This window comes from Pseudorca crassidens, chromosome 5 (genome assembly GCF_039906515.1).
Source record: "Pseudorca crassidens isolate mPseCra1 chromosome 5, mPseCra1.hap1, whole genome shotgun sequence".
Taxonomy (NCBI): domain Eukaryota; kingdom Metazoa; phylum Chordata; class Mammalia; order Artiodactyla; family Delphinidae; genus Pseudorca; species Pseudorca crassidens.
The window spans coordinates 84841829-84864058 of record NC_090300.1 but is presented as its reverse complement, the minus strand read 5'-3'; the positions used below and the strand labels follow the sequence as shown (position 1 = coordinate 84864058).

Here is a 22230-nt window from a genome sequence, read left to right as displayed (position 1 = left end):
CCATAGCAGCCATATTTCTAACAGCATTTGCTTACTTTGTGGCTCTGTCCCATTTCAGCAATTCCACAATGTTTCAAACTTTTTAATTATTATTATACTTGTTATGGTTATCTGTGATCAGTGATCTTTGATGTTAACATTGTAATTGTTTTGGGGCACCATGAACCTTACCCATACAAGGCAAATTGAACTGATAAATGTGTGATGTTCAGACTGGTCCACCAACCCACTGTTTCCCTGTCTCTCTCCCTCTCCTTGGGCCTCCCTATTCCCTGAGACACGACAACATTGAAATTAGGCCAATTAATAACCCTACAATGGCCTCTAAGTGTTCAAGTGAAAGGAAGCGTTCCATATCTCTCATTTTAAATCAAAAGCTAGAAATTAACTTTAGTGAGGAAGGGATGTCAAAAGCCGAGAGAGGATGAAAGCTAGGCCTCTTGTGCCAAAGTCTAGAATTAAAAGGAAAAGTTCTTGAAGGTGATTAAAAGTGCTACTCCAGTGAATACATGAATGATAAGAAAGCAAAACAACCTTATTGCTGATATGGAGAAGGTTTCAGTGGTCTGGATGGAAGATCAAAACAGCTACAACATCCCCCTAAGCCAAAGTCTAATCCAGAGCCAGGCCCTAACCCTCTTCAGTTCTGGGAAGGCTGAGAGAGGCGAGGAAGCTGCAGAAGAAAAGTCTGAGGCTAGCAGAGGTTGGTTCATGAGGTTTCAGGAAAGCCATCTGTATAACATGAAAGTGCAAGGTGAAGCAGCAAGTGCTGATGTTAGAAACTGCTGCAAGTTATCCAGAAGATCTAGGCAAGATAATTAATGAAGGCTACACTAAACAACAGATTTTTAACGCAGATGAAACAGCCTTATATTGGAAGAAGATGCCATTTAGTACTTCATAGTTAGAGAGCAGAGGTCAATGCCTGGCTGCAAAGCTTCAAAGGATAGGCTGACTCTCTTGTTGGGGGCTAATGCAGACGGTGACTTTAAATTGAAGCCAATGCTCATTTACTATTCTGAAAAGTCTAGGGCCCTTAAGAACTATGCTAACTCTATTCCGCCTATGCTCTATAAATGGAACGACAAAACCTGGATGACAGCACATCTGTTTACAACATGGTTTACTCAATATTTTAAGCCCACTGTTGAGATCTACTGCTCAGAAAAAAAGATTCCTTTCAAAATATTACCGCTCACTGAAAATGTACCTGGTTACCCAAGAGCTCTGATGGAGATGTACGAGATTCACAGCTTTCATGCCTACTAACAAAACATCCGTCCTGCAGCCCAAGGATCAGGGAGTAATCTCAACTTTCAAGTCTTATTATTAAGAAATACATTTCATAAGACTATAGCTGCCCTAGATAGTGATTCCTCTGATGGCTGGGTAAAGTAAAACTGAAAACCTTCTGGAAAGGATTCACCACTCTAGATGCCATTAAGAACATTTATGATTCATGGGAAGAGGTCAAAATAGCAACATTAACAGGAGTTTAGAAGAAGTTGATTCCAACCCTCATGGATGGTTTTGAGGTGTTCAAAATTTCAGTGGAGGAAGTCACTGCAAATGTGGTAGAAACAGCAAGAGAACTAGAATTGGAAGTAGAGCCTAAAGATGAGACTGAATTGCTGCAATCTCAGGATAAAACTTACACAGAGGAGGAGCTGCTTCTTTTGGATGAGCAAAGAAAGTGTTTTCTTGCGATGGAATCTACTCCTGGTGAAGATGCTGTGAAGACTGTTGAAACCACCACTAAGGATTTAGATTACATAAACTTAGTTTATAAAGTAGTGACAGGGTTTGAGAGGACTGATTCCAATCTTTAAAGAAGTTCTACTGTAGGTAAAATGCTAACAAAACAGCATTAGCATTGCATGCTAGAGAGAAACTGAGAAATCGTTCATGAAAGGAAGAGTCAATCAATGCAGCAAATGTCACTCTTGTCTTGTTTTAAGAAATGGCCACAGCTACCCCAACCTTTAGCCACCACTACGGCGATCAGTCAACAGCCATCAACATCAAGGCAAGGCCTTCCACCAGCAAAGAAATTATGATTTGCTGAAGGCTCAGATGATGGTTAGCATTTTTTGGCAATAAAGTATTTTTTAATTAAGGTATGTACACCGTTTTTTAGGCATAATGCTATTGCACACTGAACAGACTACAGTATAGTGTGAATATAACTTTTACATGCACTGGGAAACCAAAAAATTAGTGTGACTCACTTTATTGCAGTATTTGCTTTACTGAGGTGGTCTGGAATCAAACTGAACCTGCACGTATGCCTTACTATATATATATATATATATATATATATACACACACACACACACACACACACACACACACACACACACACACACACACACACACACACACATACATATAAATTGAGCTTCTTTTGGTTTTAATTGGTTGCAATTTGGTGCAATTACAAAGAAGTTAAGCCAAGAGAGAATATACCATAAGGTTACTGGTTGTCTTATGAAAACCATGAATAGGAATGCAGACAGGACCCCACTGCCATCATGTATGTGTATTTCTTCCATCACTATGTGTCTGCTTTTCTCTTCCCTCTGGCCACAGAAAGGCTTCCTCTGCCTCAGTTTCCATGACTGAATGTGAAACTTAAAACTTCCCCAGTTTTACACCTTACAGGCCAGATACCCAACATGGTAGGTGATCCAAAGTTCTCTGGTTGTCACAAATCCAAATTCCTGTGGAAGGAACTATGCTCCATTCAACTGCAATCTGGACCAGAAAAATGTGGCCATGGGTCAGGATCCCACTATATTAACACTGTCCTTCCCACAGTAACCATGGAAGAGAATGAAAGGAGGAGAGACGGCGTCCCAGAGAAGAAGGCAGAAGGTCCTAGAAGTGGGAAGAGAGCCACAGGGTACTTCTGGACAGACGAAATAACAGGTATTCACTGTATGCTAGAATGGATGAAAAGTGGAACCAATTTCCTTTAACTATTTTCTATTCCTGCAATTCTATCAGTCCAGAGTAAGACTTATTCTCCCAATGGATTCAAAGTAGTGATTAGTTTGAAAAGTTAGTCTGAAAAACTAAAAATTATGAAAATCACTCACTTATTTCTTCAAATTAACAATAAGGAATTTAGCCATATGAAGGCATCCGCCACATTTCATTGAATATAACATACCATTGATTTTTAAAACACACCATGTTTTATGGAATACTAAGAAAGAAAAAACATGCCAAATGTAGTTGTAAGATGTGATCAACTGTAAAAAAGTATCCCAATTTCAAAGACGTTAAATGAAGATATGCGCATCTTAGAATCGATGAGATATGAAAAATGAGTTTGATAATTCTGCATGCTTTGACATAGGCTCTCTGCTTTCCCTCAGTTAACAAATGAGGTTTGACGCAGTTAGGCAAACATTTAATGAGCGTATGATAGGCACTGTGATAAGCAGGAGGGATGCAGAAATGCTTAGGAAATCCTCTCTCTCTTCTAGAAACTGATAGGGTGAGAGGAGACAGCCATAGAAACAAATAACTGCAAAAGAGATGCACATGATAATAAGCATTCTTTACGGTTTTGAAATGCAAGATGATCCTTCCTAGTTTAGGGCCTTTTAATGCTGTTCTTTCTGCCAGGAATGCTTCCTCTCCTTTACCAGGCTAACTGCTATTCATCCTTTGATCGCATACCATTCACTTCCATAAGGACACACACACAAGAGCCCTGTCACTACCTTACAATGACACAGTTCTTTTCCTTTAAAACTCTTACCCCCACTGTACCTGAAATTATTGTTGGCCTCCCATAAGCTGTAAACTCTATAAAGGTGGAACTTCGACTTGCTTAGTATTGTAATTCCAGCTTTAGCATGGGAAGGGTATGTTGGATGAATGAATAACTTCAAAACTTGAAAATTAAATGCTTTTATGTTTCTTTTTGGCTTCTTTTCTATTTAGCTGGAGAAATTTTTTGCTCATTTTCCAGGAATACCTGAATGTACATCCTAACAATATGCAAAGATATTTTGGAACAATCCCTGTGAAAACTGAGGACACTGGACACTAAAGGGGTTCAGACACAGGCAAGCTCTCGTCTGGTAAGGGGAATCAGGGAAGGTTTCATGGGGAAGTAGAATTTGATCTAGGCTTTCAGGGATCTCAGTAGGTAAATGTTGGGGGAAGGCATTCCAGGTTGAGGTACTGCAGTGATTCAGGGCCAGAAGTGGGAAGATAAAGGCGTCTCTGGGGAAAAACTATTTGTCAAGTTTGCAAGTTAGAAAGGTAGGCTGAGGATGGATTGAGAGAAGAGGTGGATTTAGCATTAAGTTAATGATGCTTAAGCTCTGAGCCCTTCCCATGCCTCAAGCAGCAGCCTTAGCTGCCTATGGAGGCCTTCTCACAGTGGCCTGGGACTGCCCTTCCAGAAATACCTCCACATCCACCTGTGCTCCAGCAAACTTGCCTCTGGTGGACACCATCTCTGATTCTAAGAAGAAGAGATGCTGCTCTTTGAAATCCAGAAGGAAAGTGCTGCGAAAGGATGCGTATTGAATACCTGAGGAGCGAGGCCAGCTGCTGCTGGGGCAGCTCTGGAAGCCAGGACAAGAGAGATCAAAAGAACAGGCTTCTCCAAGGCCTGCCCTGGGGTGAGAAGCACCTTCTGCGTGAGATCCTGCAGAGGAAGTTACAAATGCAGCATTCCCAAGATGACGTTCTGAAACAGAAAACCCACTTCCAAATAATTACAAATTTCTATCACCCATGTTGGAGGAAAAATAAATGTTCTCTATAGAAAATTATATTATAAAATTGTTGTCATATGAAAAGATGATCAAAGAGCATGCAACCAAACATATAGGCAAAGACTATCATAGAGGTGTAGTAGGCAGGAAATTAATAATAAGCCATTTCCTTGGATTTTGTGATGACTGCGATGTTTGTTATCTTTTAAAAAAAATTATAATGGGTGTGATTTCTTTTCTCATTTAGGATAAGTGTTCACTTTTCTCCCTAACTTTTAAGTCGTTATTTCATATTTTTCTTAAAGAGGGCTCCCAATATTATCTAAGCTTCAAGTCCCCCAAAGCCTGCATGTGACCCCAGTTGAAAGCCTTGTCTGCCCAGGGCTGAGATGGCATTTGGTCAGCAACAGAGGAGCAGAGAATATGTCAGCTAATCAGTTTTCATGCTGATTTGTATAAGAATGAACATAAATCTTCATGTATCAGAGTTTGCAACTTTATCTTCCACTGAGAGTGTTGATAATTCCTTGGAAATTAAATGCCTTCTTTATTTTTTTAAAAGTTTTCCTTCTAACTTTATGATTTTGCTGTGGGAATTTATCTGCTGATTCTCCATTTTGAAACAGAAAGACGTGCCTGTAAAGTGTAACTGTTTTGCTCAGATCGAAGTTCCTTCCCTAGCATCATGATGTTATTAATACATCACATCCATTTTATCCATATCACTTTTCCTGCATTTGGCTACCGGCACAGATTAATAGTTGCCTTTGCATTATGCAGTGGAACTTAATTTCTATTTGAATGTTTAACACCATTGTAATGATTTTATTGCAATTAAGAATGATAAATGTTTCCCTTCCAGTCTCAGAATCAATATTCACAAAGTGAAGAAGATAGGCAGGAATGTGGCAGTTAGTAGAACAGGGGGCTTTCAAGGAAATGAGGGAAGATGGAGGGAAGCTGAAAGGTACTAGCAGTGATTAAGCGCCTACTGTGTGCTGGACACTCTGCTAGGTATTGCACAAAATAGAAATGGTAGTAGCAAAAGCCATAGCAAAAACAGCTAACATTCACTGCACATTTACTCTGAGGTGAGCACCTTCCATATGTTTCCTCAGTTGGGCTCCCGACTAATTCTAGGCTGAATCTGAGGCTCACAGAGGTTACTAAGTAACTTGCCCATAACCCTAAAAATGGTGAATGGAAGACTCAGGACTTGAATTCAGGTCTAATTGCAAAGCCCCATAAATTTAATATTTATTGTATTAGTTTGCCATGTCTGCATAACATATTACCACAAAACTACACCCACTTGTCATCTCGCAGTTCTATAGGTCAGATCTGAATGGGCTCAACTGGGTTATCTGCTTAGATTCTCACAGGCTGAAATCAAGGTATCAGTTGAACTGAGCTCTTATCTGGAAACTCTGGGGAAGAATCCACTTCCAAGTTGATGCAGGTTGTTGACAGAATATAGTTCCTTGAGGTTACAAGAAGACAAAGGTCTCCATTTCTTTGCTGGCTGTCAGCCAGGGTCTGTTCCCAGCTTCTAGAGACCCTCCTCATTCCTTGACACATGGGAATCTCTATCCTCAAGCCAACAAGACTGCATCGAATTCTTCTCACACTTGGAATCTCTTTGACTTCTTCTGCTGCTAGTAGCTGGTGAAAACTCTGCTTTTAAACGACTTGAAGTTAACTGATTAGTAAACTTAATTACATCTGCAAAATCTTTTTGTTGTTTAATGCAACATAATCCTGAGTGTGATATCTCAGGATAGTATTTACAGTCCTGGGGAATAGGGCAGAAAATCTTTAGGGGGAATTCTGGAATTCTCCCTACCACACCCATACCATTCTCTGTACCAGGTATATGCTCTATCATTCAGTTTGACCACAACCTTGTCAAGTGAAATTAGTATTTACTTTAGAACAATGAGAAAACCAGGACCCATAGCCAGAGTGACCACCGGGGAAGAGACAGTATGAAGGCTAACTCTACATTGCACATGAGGATAGCCTTCTGCATAGTGTAGCACTTTCCAGTTGCCTCTCTATCATCATCCCTCACTGGGTCATGCATGCTCCAGCCACACTGAAGATGCAAAGATGTACCACATACTCACCTGTGGCGCTTTGTAGGTAAACGCAGTTCCCTCTAGAAGTTTACTCTGTTTTTGCTTGGCTAAACTCTTCCTTCTCCTTCAGCTCTCATTTAAATCTCCTTCCTTTGGGAAACACTCCTCACCACAAGGCTGGAGTAGAGGTCTCTCTTATACAAAAGCATCTTATACTTAACTCATTATAATATCACGTATCAGCCTGTACTGTAACTCCTATCTGCTTATCTGTCTCCCCCCACTGAGGTAGTCCGCTTTGTTGCTGGTCTAGACATCTTTTGTAAGGCTTTAGATGATTTCCTTGTGGTTTAGGGTTTCTGAACAAGTTAATTCCCTTTGGTTAAAAAAATAAATAAAAAATCAGCCCTCAAAATAAAGGTGCTAAAAAAGTACAAAATGGCGTCAAAGAACCTTGCTTGTCCCTACAACACTTCAAAAATCCTAAGTCATAACCTTCATAGTGGGCACACTCTCATAGCTAACTGTATACAGCTCTTCCTTTCTCCTATCCTTTTGATATAAATTTGACCAAAAACATAATCTCTAGGAAAAAATATATTTGGACCAAGGATTCATAGATCACTTGTCTTTGGACTTCGTGGCCTGAGTTTATTTACAAATCAAACTAGAAACAGAAATGAACAGGAGAAATGATGAGAATCTATTTGCAAATGTGTGTCATTTCAATTAAAGCAAAATGCTAGAGAAAAATATTCCAATGGGAAAATGCATTAAACTCCTAATTAAAAGGGTTGTCTTCTTTTGAAAGTAATTATATTTCAGGAAGGTTATTAGAAGTTTGAGAGATAAAAACTAGGAAGAAAGAAAAGAATATTTGAAAGACTCAAAGAAAGAAGAGAAGAGACATCTAGAAGTAGAAAGATTAAAATAAATTCTTCACATCTAAGTACTGAACTTTTTAGCCATAGCAATAAAAAAATTATTCTGGTGCCATCTGGACACATTTTTATGATAATGAAAAATACATAAAAGAATTAGAAAATCATTAGAAAGCAGCAATCAACGTTTGAATTCTGAGACCCAGAAAAGGAATAAGGCCTAGATGTAAGTTGTTTAGGGACAAGATAGATAGCAAAAGCAATCAAGTCTCTGAAGATGTTTCTTCTCTTCTCTAGCCACTTCAAAACTGCATTCAGTCAGGATTCCTCTCAAATGCCTCAAATATCCAATATAGTAGCTCAACTATATTGGGTTAGGCAAGCTTTGGGAGGTAAATCAAAACTTCACACGAGACGATCAGACCAACCTAGCACAGAAAGAAATAAAAGTTTAACAATTTCATGGCTAATTTGATCCCTAAAAGCAGCTAAAACTGGAAACTTAAAGTTTAAAATGAATTCTTGATCTAGCTTTTCCCAATTTTCCACCAAAATACCAATGAAGACACAGAAAAAGACTAGAGCATAGAACACCCAAAAACCATGGTATTGGATACACTATAGCTAGAATCTGGAATCATTTGTCCCTACATTCAAGGCTGACAGAGCAAGATAGGGAAAGATTTACACATCTTGCCCCCTGAGCCTGCATAAGGAGGAAGATCTAAGTACCTCCTTATCTCAGTTTGAGTTCCTTGGTTGCAACGAAACCCTGTTGACTTAATCTGAAAGAAATTTGTTAGAAGTAATTTTGAGGATCACAGAATCAGTGGAAGATTAGAAAACGAACAGGGCCTGAGACAGTGTCAGATGATAAATGAGAAACCTGCTGGTAAGCAGCAGCCACCATAAGCCTCCTAGAAGAAGTCGGAGATCCCAGGCATTTTCACTCACTTTCACCTCCTTCTGTTCCAGGAAGGGAACATTTGGAAGTTCCCGGCCTAGTTTGGAAGTTCTGCCTCTATCTAGGCTAAGAAAGACTGGAACCCCTGACGACAGTCACATCAGCTGGTGTGCAGTGATTTCCTGTTGCAAAGGGAATAAAACTCCAAAACTCCTTTGCATAGCCTACAAGGGTCTAAGTGACCCAGTCCCAGTCACCTCCCCATCCTCCCTCCCCGGGCTCCAACCAAGAGTACTTGTCGCAGTCCCTGCCTCAGAAGCCTTGGACTTATAGTTCCCCCTTCTCAGAAAGCTCTTCCCCCCAGGACATCCCCCAGTTCAACCCATGCCCAACTCCCTCTCATCACTTAAGTCTCAGCTGCAATGACACCTTCTCAAAGTGACCTTCTCTAACTACCCATCTCCTTTTCCACCTCCAGACATTCTCAATCACATTTTCTCATTTCCTTTCTAAGGCAATCGTCAGCACCTAAAATTATTTATTTACTTGCTGACTTTACTTTTGTCTGTCTTGTCCCCTTTCACCCTTTCTACAACAAGGGTAGAGACCACACCTGAGGGTAAAAACCGTATCTTTTCTCTCCAATTACATCTATATCCTCCACCTAGTGTTTAGACATAGTATGACATCAGAAAAAATTTAAATGAACGTATGAACCAATATTGCAGCACTTACTACATTTCTCATATAATTAATGATGGATCTGTTTCTCGTGATGAACTGTGAAATTTTCCAGGGTAAGGACAGAGCCTTCCTCATCTCTATGCCCTAGTACCCAGCACAGGGCCCAGCTCACAGTAAGGTCCTCAACAAATGTTTATCGACCTGAATTCTATCTAGCCGTGGGCTCTTTCTTTATGAACTGCTAAGCAGGCAGGCTGTACCTAGAGAAAGCTATTTTCTATAATGATTCTAAATCAGACTTCATGAGATGATAATAGCTAGAATGAAGTCCTTCCCATGAAAGCTCTGAAAACAGTGCAAACATTCTCAAACATTTATAGCCCTGAAATTTCTCTTGCCCAGAGTCTTTCTCCAACCGCATGAATAAATGTAGCTGGGAAGTTTGTCCAAACTGTCAACAGACAAGCCAGGGACTCAGAGCGAGGGTCTCCTCCTGGACACTCCCTCTCGATGAAGGGCAAGACAATGAGAGACACCACCAAGGAAAAATCCTCCAAGGAAACTGAACAAATATCTCCCCTGGCAATAAATAAATAGTCCAGCCAGGGAATTATAATTGTGTGTATAATGAAGCTCAGATTTAGGGCATAATTACACTCTAGAATCCATACAGTAATAAAAAGCTGCAGTCAGGGAAAAGAATGCTTGTTTGCCATGGTTTGACAGGCAAGCAACAAACAAGAACCACTTTTTCACCTTTTATTCAATAAAATCAGCATATTAAATATTCAGACTGAGTGTCTCCATTAAGCAATTCACTTCTACCTCTCCTCCTTCCTCCCTCCCCACCTCTTCTTGTTTTGTTTTCATCAAGTCAGGGAGGGAAAAGAATAAAACCAAGTCCGTGATGTGATTTTTAATGAGGCCACTGCTCAGAGGTTCTGCTGCATTCAGGAGCTGCCTCCCAGTCCAGGGGGTTCAGGGCGGGGGGCAGGGGCAGCAGTTCGGGAAGGAGCCCAGACAGCAGGCAGACCACCATTTAAAATCAAGTGTAACATGTTGGCAGGAGAGGCGGGCGGGTGTCAATAGGGAGAGAAGGAATCAGCTTACCCTATACCACACACCAATAAGAAAAGTCACCTGGCCTGAAAATATTTAACTGGATGCTCTAAGTGGTGAACTGTGGCTAATGAAACAGCTGACAACACAACATGGAGTAAAAGAGCCAGGGCAAAGGAGAGAAAGGTTAAAAGGCTGGGGAACTGGATTAGAATGATTAAGAGGAACTGACAAACATGGAGAATGCAATTGACTAACCTCTGAAAGATACTGAGAGGGGATATTTTCTTGGGCAACCAAATTACTGCCTGCCTCTTTCTTTTTCTTCCATTTGGAAGAAGGTTTGGACCTCTCTTTTAATCTGCCTCGGAAGGAAGAGGTTACAAATCAACAGAAAGAAGCAGGAGATCTGGAAATGTCAGCTTCTCCAGAATGAAGGAAAACAACTGTCATGCTTCCTTCTCAGCCCTGGCCCCAGCCACAAGCTTTTACCTCGGCTCTGCCCCTGATGTTGATGGGCAGAGGTGAGGACATCTAGCAGGCAGGGCCTGGGGAGGCCAATCCACTCTAGCCTAGGAGGGAGTGAGGTCAGCGGTAATGAACGATGGCGAGGCAGAATGAAAACTGCAGAAATTTATGAAGTTGTTTCTGCGCAGTGAGCAGATTCCAGATAAGTGGAGTGTTAATAAGGCAGGCGAGTTTTCAGCTGTGCCAGCTGCTGGGAAGATGTTGGCATGCTCTTAACCCAGTATTTATTGGATGTTGCTCACTGCTGTGACAGCACACACGCGTACACAAGCATGTTTATTCACAACATGCATAATCACCCTGTCAAAACACAGATGCAAATCAGAGTCCTGTCTCAGGAGCAGAGGGGCATGTCTAAAACCCAGAGCCCTTAAGGAAAACTCGGGAAGAGCTCCCTTTCACTAAAAGTAATGGATCCCTCCGGGCTGCCCTGGAACGGACTATGACAGATTGACTTCTGCGAGGATGAAGAGGCATAAAGCGAGGACATGGGCTTTGTTTATGCAGAGCCTCATGAGGAATTCATCCTGAACAGGCTGCAGTATCCTGTAAATTTGGGAGGGTAAAACTGAATGGTTATTACATGTATTGTGGGCTTTGAAGGAGCTGTAGTGGTCTCTGAGCACCAGGTACAAATGTATCTTGTAGAATGAGTGGCCATGTGGAACCCAAGAAGCTCAGTGACAAATTGAGCTCCTCTGAATGCACTTGAACACCTGAGGTAAGCTGCTGAAGATTCTGTAATCTGAGACAAAATGGCTCTTCACACGCACACGCACAAACTAGCCAAGGAGATGACTTAGAAGACCCATAGGAATTTTGAAATGGAAGAGGAATTTTATCCAAGAAGATCACTTATGATTAGGCGGGGGTGGGAGCAGAGGGGTGGACACCAACGTTTGGTGCCGACTCTATTGCACACACTTCCCCCTGTAAGCTGTCCAGCCACCCCATTTTACAGAGGAGGAAACAGAGCCCAGGAGAGTTTAGGATGTGCCCCAAGTCCCAGCAACTGGGGAAGTGGCGGAGTCGAGATGAGCCACAGCTCCGGCTGAACGCCAAGCCTGCCCTCCTCCAGGTGCTGTCTCAGGTCAAAAAGGGATTTATTGAAGAGTCAGGCTGGAATCCTGGACCTAAAGTGGGCTGAGCTTCAGAAGCTAGAAATAAATTCAGACTGAACAAGAGTCCTAGAAAGAGCTGCTCCAAAGATGAATTCATGATATAAATTCTATGAGGGGTGACTGTAAACTGAAGTCCAAAGACCAGCTCTACAAGCCCCACCTGACAGCCCGTCTCAGTGCTTTACAGCCACATGTCCACCTGGCTGTGGTCACATCACTAGCGAATACAGTCTGTACCTGCCTGTGACCACCCACCACCCCAGCACCGTCCGTTCTCTGATGTCCTTCCTGAGCAGTGCCCCTTGCATTCATCTTCTTTTTTTTTTTTTTTCCATTCCTTCCTTTCCTTTCAACATCTTTGTGTCCTGATATTTTTAAGGTTCCAAAGTAACTCAAGGGTTATTTAATACGTCATGCTTCCTAGTACCATTTGACACTGGTGGGAACCGCTGGAAATGCAACACCTACTCCCAAGGGGATGAATCTCTGTGAGTGAAATGAAGAGCCTGGGCGGGGAGGGGCGCAGCTCTACGCTGTGGAAGGGGCAGTGGATGAAAGTTCGAGTAGCCTTGGCTCTGCTACTATAGTACTGTGTGGCCTGGGGCACGTCACTTAACTTCTTTGGGCTTCCATTTCCTCAGCCATAAAATAAAGAGGTGGGGGGCTTCCCTGGTGGCGCAGTGGTTGAGAGTTCGCCTGCCGATGCAGGAGACACGGGTTCGTGCCCCGGTTTGGAAAGATCCCACATGCCGTGGAGCGGCTGGGCCCATGAGTCATGGCTGCTGAGCCTGCGCGTCCGGAGCCTGTGCTCCGCAATGGGAGAGGCCACAACAGTGAGAGGCCTGCGTACCGCAAAAAATAAAAAAATAAAAAAATAAAAAATAAATAAAGAGGTGGGTCTAGAACTGTGTGGATTTTTTAACCACGTGCACTGCTCTCTCTGGGGCCGGACAGAAATGGGGACGGAGGACATTTTTGGTTGGCACAGTGACAAGGGACACCTATCCTGTCTCAAGCGCCCAGGCCCCCATCTGAAAGGTCTTTCTCTGTCCTGACATTCTAAGGATCCACTAGGGAAAGTACCATTGGATAACAGTGCCTTTCCCAGATTCCTCTCAAATCTTATCACGTGGTATCCAAAACGCAAGGCTTTTTATTGTCTGAGATAGGCTAAAACTCAAGATAGAATATTTTAGATCAGACACTGGTCCAAAGTACACCCAGGACACCATCAGCTCAGACATCCCGAAGGCAACCAATCCTTTCAACCCACTACTCCTGCTGACAGGGGATGAGCATTCTTCTCTATAATTACCTCTCTGACTCCCCAGTTTCCTGGTCTCTTTTTTTATGCATCCTTTTGTGTTTATAAACTGCTTTCTTCAAACGTTTGGAATCATTATAAATGGCAAAAAGGTCCTCTGGATTTTTCAGGAGAAAACAAGGCAGATGCTCAAATGTTGGTGCCCTGCACATTTGAGGTCGTTCTGAGCCCACAGCTCCTGTCCCGCCAAGCTCAGCCTACAGGAAGGAAGGAGGCAGAGTGCGCTACAAAACAAGGCCGAGCAGACACACACATTCCAATCAACTCCAGGCACCTTTATTCAGCAAACTTCCTCCTAACTCTTCACTTACTGCCATCAGTGAATCCAAATTAATGATCTAGCCAAAATCTTACACTCTCGGAATCATAATTATGTTAATCTCTTTCTCAAAGCCTTCTTTTGATTCTCTGTATTTACATAAATTTTCAACTTTTTTTCCTTCACTCAATCCCTTTAATTTCCCAATCCTCTTGGTGTTGGCATTCCTACTTTTGTACATTTCTTCCCAGCTGGTTGCTATTTCTTTTTTCCTCTCTGGGTGTCTCCTTTCAACTATTACGTGTCCTCAACCCAGAATAATATTTCTGCAAAACTCTTAACACCTACCTATTTTCAGGAGCCCCTAGGGGGTAAGCACTCACCTCAGGAGCCTGAACTGCATTCCTACCAGCATCCTGATTTATCTGGGCCCACCTGGAAGGCTGGGGAAGTAAACCTTCCAGGTGGACATCTATGGGAAAGATTTTTCTAGTGGAAGAGAGAGTGAGGATCGCAATTGGGGAGGGGGTAGCAATCTGCCTAGACTGTCTCCTGGACCTGCTTTTCTTCCAAAGGATTCTTGCCACTGGGAAAAATTTATAAGCAGTGGCTGTAAAATCTCCACCTGAAACAAAGATACCAGGCATCACTGTTGATTCCCAATGCGTAAGAGAAACTCAGCCGAGTAAACAACAACCTGGACCAGCCTCTACCTGGCCCAGAAGATAAAATAATGGAAGACATGATCCAATGGTGCAGCAAGGCGTCTGGGAGCACAAGGGACTCCACGGCAACTTCAGGAACAATACTGGAGGAATAGAGTCAGCACAGGGTGACTGGACTGAGGCCCTTGAGTTAAAATCCCCAACAGGGTGGCCCAGAGGGGAAACACCTGTGATCCTCAGAACATACAAGACCTTCCAGTGTTAGAGGCCACTTAGAGCCTGTTGAGGGTCATCCCAGCAGAGTGGGTTCCTGGGAGGATAATGTCTAGACCCTAACTCACAGGGTCTCTCTAAACAGCATCTGCATGGATTCCTCAACTTCCATTAAACACTCATTAGAGTGTTCAGAAAATCTATCCCTCTAACTAAAATTCCTCATGTTGCACACCAAGTCCATTTATAAAGGGCCTTTTAGTTGCTCAAAAGCAGCTCTTTACTTTCTGCCCACTGCTATAACTTCCTCCTTTCTCTAAAGAGTCTTCCTTTCACCATTTATTTTTTATGCTTCCACATCCTTTAGCACAAAAGATAAAACGGTACGACGGGGTATATACATTAGCTATAGGAATCACAGGGCCTGAAAGGCAGAGTGTCACCTGGAATGGAAGTGAGAATGGGGTGAGGTTGAAGTGCCATGAAAATCAAGTTTGAATTTGGAGTCAATGCCCTCTGCTTTGGGTTATAGCCAATTTAGGCTTATTTGTTTAGCTGATGAATAAAGACTGACCCACCATCACCTCAAGCAATGTTTTAACTGAGCAACCGTAATTATAATTTGTAAAAAAATGACTCGTTTGTAGACTTCCTGTAACTTCACTCTGTGAATTGTTTACTACACAGAAGCACAGACTTTTGAGGTGGACTAAAGATTATTCCTTCAGGGTCCTTCCCTGCAGAGGAATCTCTCTAACTATATTCACAGGGGCCTCCAACAGCTTAAATATGTTCAGGGATCAGGCAACCAATTCCATCCCAGAATAAATCCAATTGTTAAAAAAGTCTCCCTGATCTTGATTTCAAATATGCTTCCTCAAAACTACCACTGGCCTTAGCTCCGTTGAAACAACGTTAATACATATATATCCTCTGCCTCCTGAGAGCTTGTCAATTTTTTTTAAACAGCTGTCACATCCCTCCTAAGATAGTTCTTTAGGAGCAACATTCCTTATTGCTGCAATCATTTCTCTTATTTCATGACTTCCAGACCCTTAACCACCCCTGGACATTCTCTGAACAGTTACCTAGAACAAAACACAGTACTCCAAGACTGTGTTGGATATTGCATCTCAGCCAATGCAATCAAGCACTGCATCATTTGTGAGGCCACGGTGTTCTAAGCTTTGTTCCAGTCTTTATTACCAGTACATATAAAGGTGTCATAAAAAGTTAGATATGAAAAAGTGATTTCCAGAATGGGAAACACAAATGACCAAGCATCATACAAAAAGATGTTCAACCTCATTACTAAGCAGGAAAATGCAAATTAAAACAAAAATGAAATATCATTTCACACTGATCAGATTGGAAAATTTTAAAAGTCTGATGATAGAAGTGTTGGCAAGGATGTGAAGAAATGGGAACTCATACGCTGCTAGTGGGAGTACCAATGGGTTTCACCACTTTGGAGAGAAAGTTGGCAACATTTACTAACATTCAAGATACACATACCCTACAACCCAGAATTTCCACTTCTATGAGATTTATACACAAACTGTGAACAGGCTCACAAGATGTTTTGTCCATGTTCTAATTGTTAACATTATTTGTGATAGAAAAAAAGGGAGAAAAAAGAAAGAAAATAAATTCTTTCAATAGAAGAATGGTTAAATGTATGTAACTATGCAGTGGAACACTATACAGCATTTAAAATGAACAGAACATGGACAAATCTTGAAACATAATGTTTAATAAAAAACGTTGTAGGGGCTTCCCTGGTGGTGCAGTGGTTGAGAGTCCGCCTGCCGATGCAGGGGACGCGGGTTCGTGCCCCGGTCCGGGATGATCCCACATGCCGCGGAGCAGCTGGGCCCGTGAGCCATGGCCGCTGAGCCTGCGCGTCCGGAGCCTTTGCTCCACAACGGGAGAAGCCACAACAGTGAGAGGCCCGCGTACCGCAAAAAAAAAAAAAAAAAAGTTGTAGAAGGATTTGTACATTATATTATTTACACATCACTATATAATGTACAAATATATTATACTATTTGTATAATATATAATACTAATATATTATACTAATACTAATACTAATATTATACTAATATCAGTATAATACTAATATTATACTAATATAAGTATAATACTAATATTATACTAATATAATACTAATATTATACTAATACTAATATATTATACTAATATATTATATTATATTATTTATAATATTTATATTAAGTTTATAATTATTTATATATTTGTACATTATATTATTTATATATTTTTAAAATACACCAAGTTGTATTTTGTACAGTGTTCTATAAGCACATATATATATCAGAGTATAAAAATGTGGGTGGAAAAGTATATACAAGTGACCTCAGAGAAATATTTACCTCTAGAAAGAAGGAAGTTGAATAAGATCAGAACAAGAAAGGTCTTTGAATGTCTGTAATATTTTATATCCTTGAAAAAATACTAAAGTAAATATAGCAAAATATTAACATCATTGAATTTAGATGGTATATAGTTGTCTAATAGTTTCTTTCTACTTTTCAGTACATTTGAAATATTTCATATTTTCAAATAATACATAAATTTGGAAACTACAAAAATGTATAGTCAATATATAGGTAAATCTATAATATTATCCTAAGGAAAACATATTGATATTTCATTTTATTTTCATCTGAATATTTTTACATTTTATTTTGAAACAGTTTTAGGCTTACAGAAGAGCTGCAAAAATACTAGAAAGTGTTCATGTATTCCCTTCACCCAGTTTCCCCTAATGCTAACAATTTACAGAATCTTAATGCAATTGTCAAATCAGGAAATTAACATAGGTACAATATCATCAGAGAAACTATCAACCTTATTTGAATTTTGCCAGTTTATTCTCTATTGCCCTTTTTCCATTCCAGGATCCAATCCAGGATCCCACATTGCATTTAGTTGTATTTCCTTAGTCTCCTCCAATCTATGACAGTTCCTCAATCTCTACTTGTCTTTCATGGCCTTAGGACTTTTGATAAGGTTGTCTCTCGTTTTGGGTTTGCCTAGTGTTTTCTACTGATTAGACTGAGGTTATACGTTTTCATATTACCACAGAAGTGAGGCTGTGTCCTTCTCAGTACATCATTTCAAGGGGTGCATGATGTTGATAGGTCTTATTACTGGTGATGTTAACCTTGAGCATATAGTTAGGGTGGTGTCTGTTGAGTTTCTTCATTGTAAAATTACTGTTTTCCCCTTTGTAATTGATATATTGGGTTAGATACTTTGAGATTCTGCTAATATCCTATTTCCTCTGCAACTTTCACCCACTGGTAGTAACATCCATGAGTAGATTTTGCCTGCAACAATTATTACTGTGGTACTTGACTCGTTGTGACTTTTTTCACCTCATTCATTCTGTATATATTAACTGGAATTCTTTTGTAAGAAAGCGCTATTACTTCTCCCACACTTATTTATATATTCAATTATAAACTTTGGATGAATATGATTCAATGACATTTATTTTTTCTATGGGTTATAATCCAATACTAAAATTATGTTTTCCATTGGTCAAACTGTTCCAGCTTTAGCCACTGGGAAATCCTTCAGGTTGGTTCTTGTGTCCTTTTGACATTTTTTAGACACTTCTGATACCATAATGCTCATCTTGTATTTTCCCTGCCCCTGCCCTGGAATCAAGCACTCGTTTACCAAGAACTCTGGTTTCTTTTATTGAAAGATGGCATTTAAAAAACCAGGATCACAGTTCTGGGCGTACTCATGTCTTCCAAGGTTTGGGTGAAGGAGCAGATTCCTCTTAGACCCTCTCAGTGGACAAAGTTTGGAAATATACATGTATGTTTAATAACCTAAGCATACACACATATGTATATTAATTTTTAGATCTGTCTTTATATATATTTACACATATATGTGATATAGACTCATATTTATCTGTGTGTATACATATATATGAATTCATACTGATACCTCCAATTCTAATGTAATAGCAGTGTCTATCCTAGCCTTCCTCATTTCCCTGTTTGTAATTCTTTCTCCACCAGTAAGATACCTGACTCTCATTATCTACAATATAGTCACGTATTTGTTCAGTCCTAGGAGACACACAAGGTAGTTACAGAATTGCTGAAATGTACCTCTGTGAGAAACAGATTTATTAACTACAATACAGTATCTGTGTACAGTTCTTCTTGTCTTTAGTCCTACAGCATTCAGTCAAAATACTATTTTCCAGAGTTACTCAGGGTAGTTATTTTCTTCCCTATTCTATTCACTGTGGTTGTTATTTATTTGTAATACAGGTAGGTTCATTAGTCACTGTATTTATGTTGGATTCCACTCACACTCTGGTTGATTTGAGCTATTGGGGGTGGGGTAGCGGGAGGAGGGTGAAAATGTGAAGCATTACTATGGCATGTCAGGGCTACACAAAAACGTGTACTCAGGAAAGAGCTGCTCCCTCCTCATCCCTACTTTCTCATTTCTATTAGCATTTTCTTCCTGACTCCTTTCCCAACCAGTCCATGTGCATAACCAATTTCTGGTTCATCCTTCCTACATTTTCTTGTACAAATGTGCAGGTATCTGTACATTTTCTTATATCCTCACCTCCCTTATATGAAGGGTAGTAAAATAGTTTGTTTTTGTCCTTTCTTTTGTTTCCACACTTTGCTATATGCACTTAACAGTGTGTTCTGGAAATCACCCTGAATCAGTTTATAGAGAACTTCCCCTTTCCCCTCCTCTCCTCTCCTCTTCTGTTTTCGTTCTTTCTTTTTTATAGCCATATGGTACTCCACTGTGTGGATATTACTGGGGCTCTTTGCATTTCTTCATATCTTTTGAGCAAAGCATTGACTGTCCTTTGTTCCAGACTCTCTTTTCAGGCATGTTTGTATGGCCAACCACCTTGGAAGACAGAGATAGCATCTCATCCAAACAAATGGGAAGGCATGCTTACTCTCTATCGTAAAAGATCCAGTTTCCCTATCTCAGCGTTCCTCTTCTGTGCAGTCATCACATGTACAGGTGTTATCTGGTACTCTTTGCTTTGCTCTGTGAGAACTGAGACACAGGAAACTAATACCAAAAGTATACTTTGGCTATCATATTTGCTCTAAGTAGTAAACTGTGCTTCTTCTCTGACACAAGTCTTCCAGATTCCATGAAACTGTGGCATGGCAGACTAATTGGCTAACCTGCATGTAGGGTAAAATCTCAGATGCTCACAGCTCTTGACAGATGTGTCATAATTTATCTAACCACTATTCTACATGTGAGCATTTAAATATCACAGTTCCATAATTGCTAGCAGAGAACACAAAACCCCTAGATCAAAGACAAAGGATTTTATTTCTCAAGGCTCAGCAATCAGCATGAGCTCCATGTCTGCACTGGTTCCATTTGCCCCCAGGCCCATGGGGGTGATATGTTAATAGCCCAGGTAGATCCTACTACACACATAGAAGATTTGTGCCACATCTGAGGAAACCTGAACTTAGGGAACACAAATCTTTCATATTGAGCTGCAAGAATTCACAGCAATGTTTGAAATTGCCTGTTTCTCCATGATCTCACCAAAAGAATGTGTTATTATACTTTTTAATTTTTGTTAGTCTGATATGTGAGGAAAGATATATCACTTCTGTTTTAATTTCTGTTTCCCTATCATTAAGTTTGAACACTTTCATATGCTCGAGAGACATTTTTTTGTGAATTGTCTATTCATGTCATTTTCCCATTTTTCTATTAGGTTTTTGTTTCTTTGCCCCTCAAGTTTTAAAAGATCTTTATATATTAGAAATAGTAACTTTTGTCTGTGTATGTTGTTTATATTTTCTCCCAGTTTGTCAGCTGTCTTTTGACTTTGTTTATGGCAGTTTTTGCCATGGAATTTTTTTAATATATAGTCAAATTTACCCATTCTTTACTTTCTTGCCTCTGGATTTGAAGGGATAGTTAGAAAGCCTTTTGTTATCCTAAGATTAAAAAGGAATTTGCCTGTATTTTCTTCTAGTACTTGCATGGTTTCCATTTTTGCATTTAGATTCCTAAGCCACTTGGAGTTTATTCTTATGTACAGTCTGAGATACAGGCCTAACTTTATCCTTTTCAAAACAGTCCTAGCTACATTCATTTAAAAGTCCATCTTTGCCCCAGCGACATGAGATGACATCTTTATCATAATCTAAATCTCCATGTGTATTGTGGTTCTATTCCTGCACATTCTATTCATACACTAGTCCTATATCTTCCAGTTTTGTTAATGTAATTAAACATGGATGAGATCATGCATACTGCTCTTTCACTTCACATTACAGTAGTTATATTCTGTAACATCATTTAAAACACAAAATTATTTCAAGAAGTTTCATAAAAACATAATGTTCTATGTTTTATGGTATGAATATAATTTAATTTACTTTAACATCCTCAGTTTTGGACATTTACATTGCTTCAAATTTTCTGCCATTATAAATAGTACTGAGATGAAGAGATAATATTTGCTTCCTTATTAAACTTTTTATTTTGTAATAATTGTTGATTCTTACAACATGCAGTTAGAAGAAATAATGCAGAAAGATCCCATGTGCCTTGACTCCGTTTCCCCAATTGTAATGTCTTGCAGAACTACAGTACAGTATCACAACCAGGACACTGACATCGCTACAGCCAAGATACTACACATTTCCATCCCCACAGGGACGCTTCATGTTGTCCTTTCACGGCTATACCCACTTCCCTTCCACCTCCCTCCCATACACACCCTCCTTAATCCCTAGCAATCACTAACTACTCTATTCTCCAATTCTATAATTTTGTCACTTCAAGAACAAATGAATCACACATATGTAACATTTTGAGACTGGCTTTTTTCACACAGCATAATTTCCTGGAGATTAACCCAAGTGTTGCACATCAATAGCTTGTGGGGTTTTTTGTTTGCTTGTTTGTGTTTTTTTCTTTTTTTTTAATTGCTGAGTAGCATTCCATGGTACGGATGTACCACAGTTTATTTAACCATTCATCACTGAAGTACATCTGGACTGTTCCCAGTTTGGAGCTATTACAAATAAACCTGCTATGAACATTCATGTACAGATTTTTTGTGAACCTAAGTTTTTACTTATCTTAGACAAATACCTAAGAGTTTAACCGTCCAAGGCTACATGGTAGCTTTACATTTTTAAAGAAACTATCCAACTATTTTTTCACAGTGACTGGGTCATTTTTCATTCTCACCAACAAGGTATGAGCAATCTAGTCTCTTCATAGCTTCACCAGCATTTGGTATTGTGGGTTTTTTGTTTCATTCGTATTTTTTTTTTTTTTTTTTTTTGCCATTCTGTTGCATGTGTAATGGTTTTAATTGTGGTTTTCACTTGAATTTCCCTGACGATGTTGAATATCTTTTCATATATTTATTTGCCAGCTGGATAACCTCTTCTGTGGAATATCTGTTTCTGGTTTTTTTTTTTTTTTTTTTTTTTTTTGGTCTATTTTGTTTGGATCATGTAATTTTCTTGATGTTGACACTGAGAGTACTTTATATATTCTAGATAACAGTTCTTTGTTGAGTATGTGATTTCCAAATATATTCTCCAAGTCTGTACATTGTAAAATCTGTATCTTGTTATCTTCTGAACAGTTATTTCTTCAATTCCATTTATTAAGCCTTTTTCTCAAATTTTTTTTCTGCAACAATTGATAGGATCATATAATTTCCTTCTTTGGCTTTTGATATACTGAATTAT

General features: G+C 39.9%; 1 pseudogene; it reads left to right on the top strand.

The window, feature by feature from the left end:
* Positions 1–317: 317 nt before the first annotated feature.
* Positions 318–2084, top strand: LOC137224290 (tigger transposable element-derived protein 1-like; annotated as a pseudogene).
* The last annotated feature ends 20146 nt before the right edge of the window (positions 2085–22230 follow it).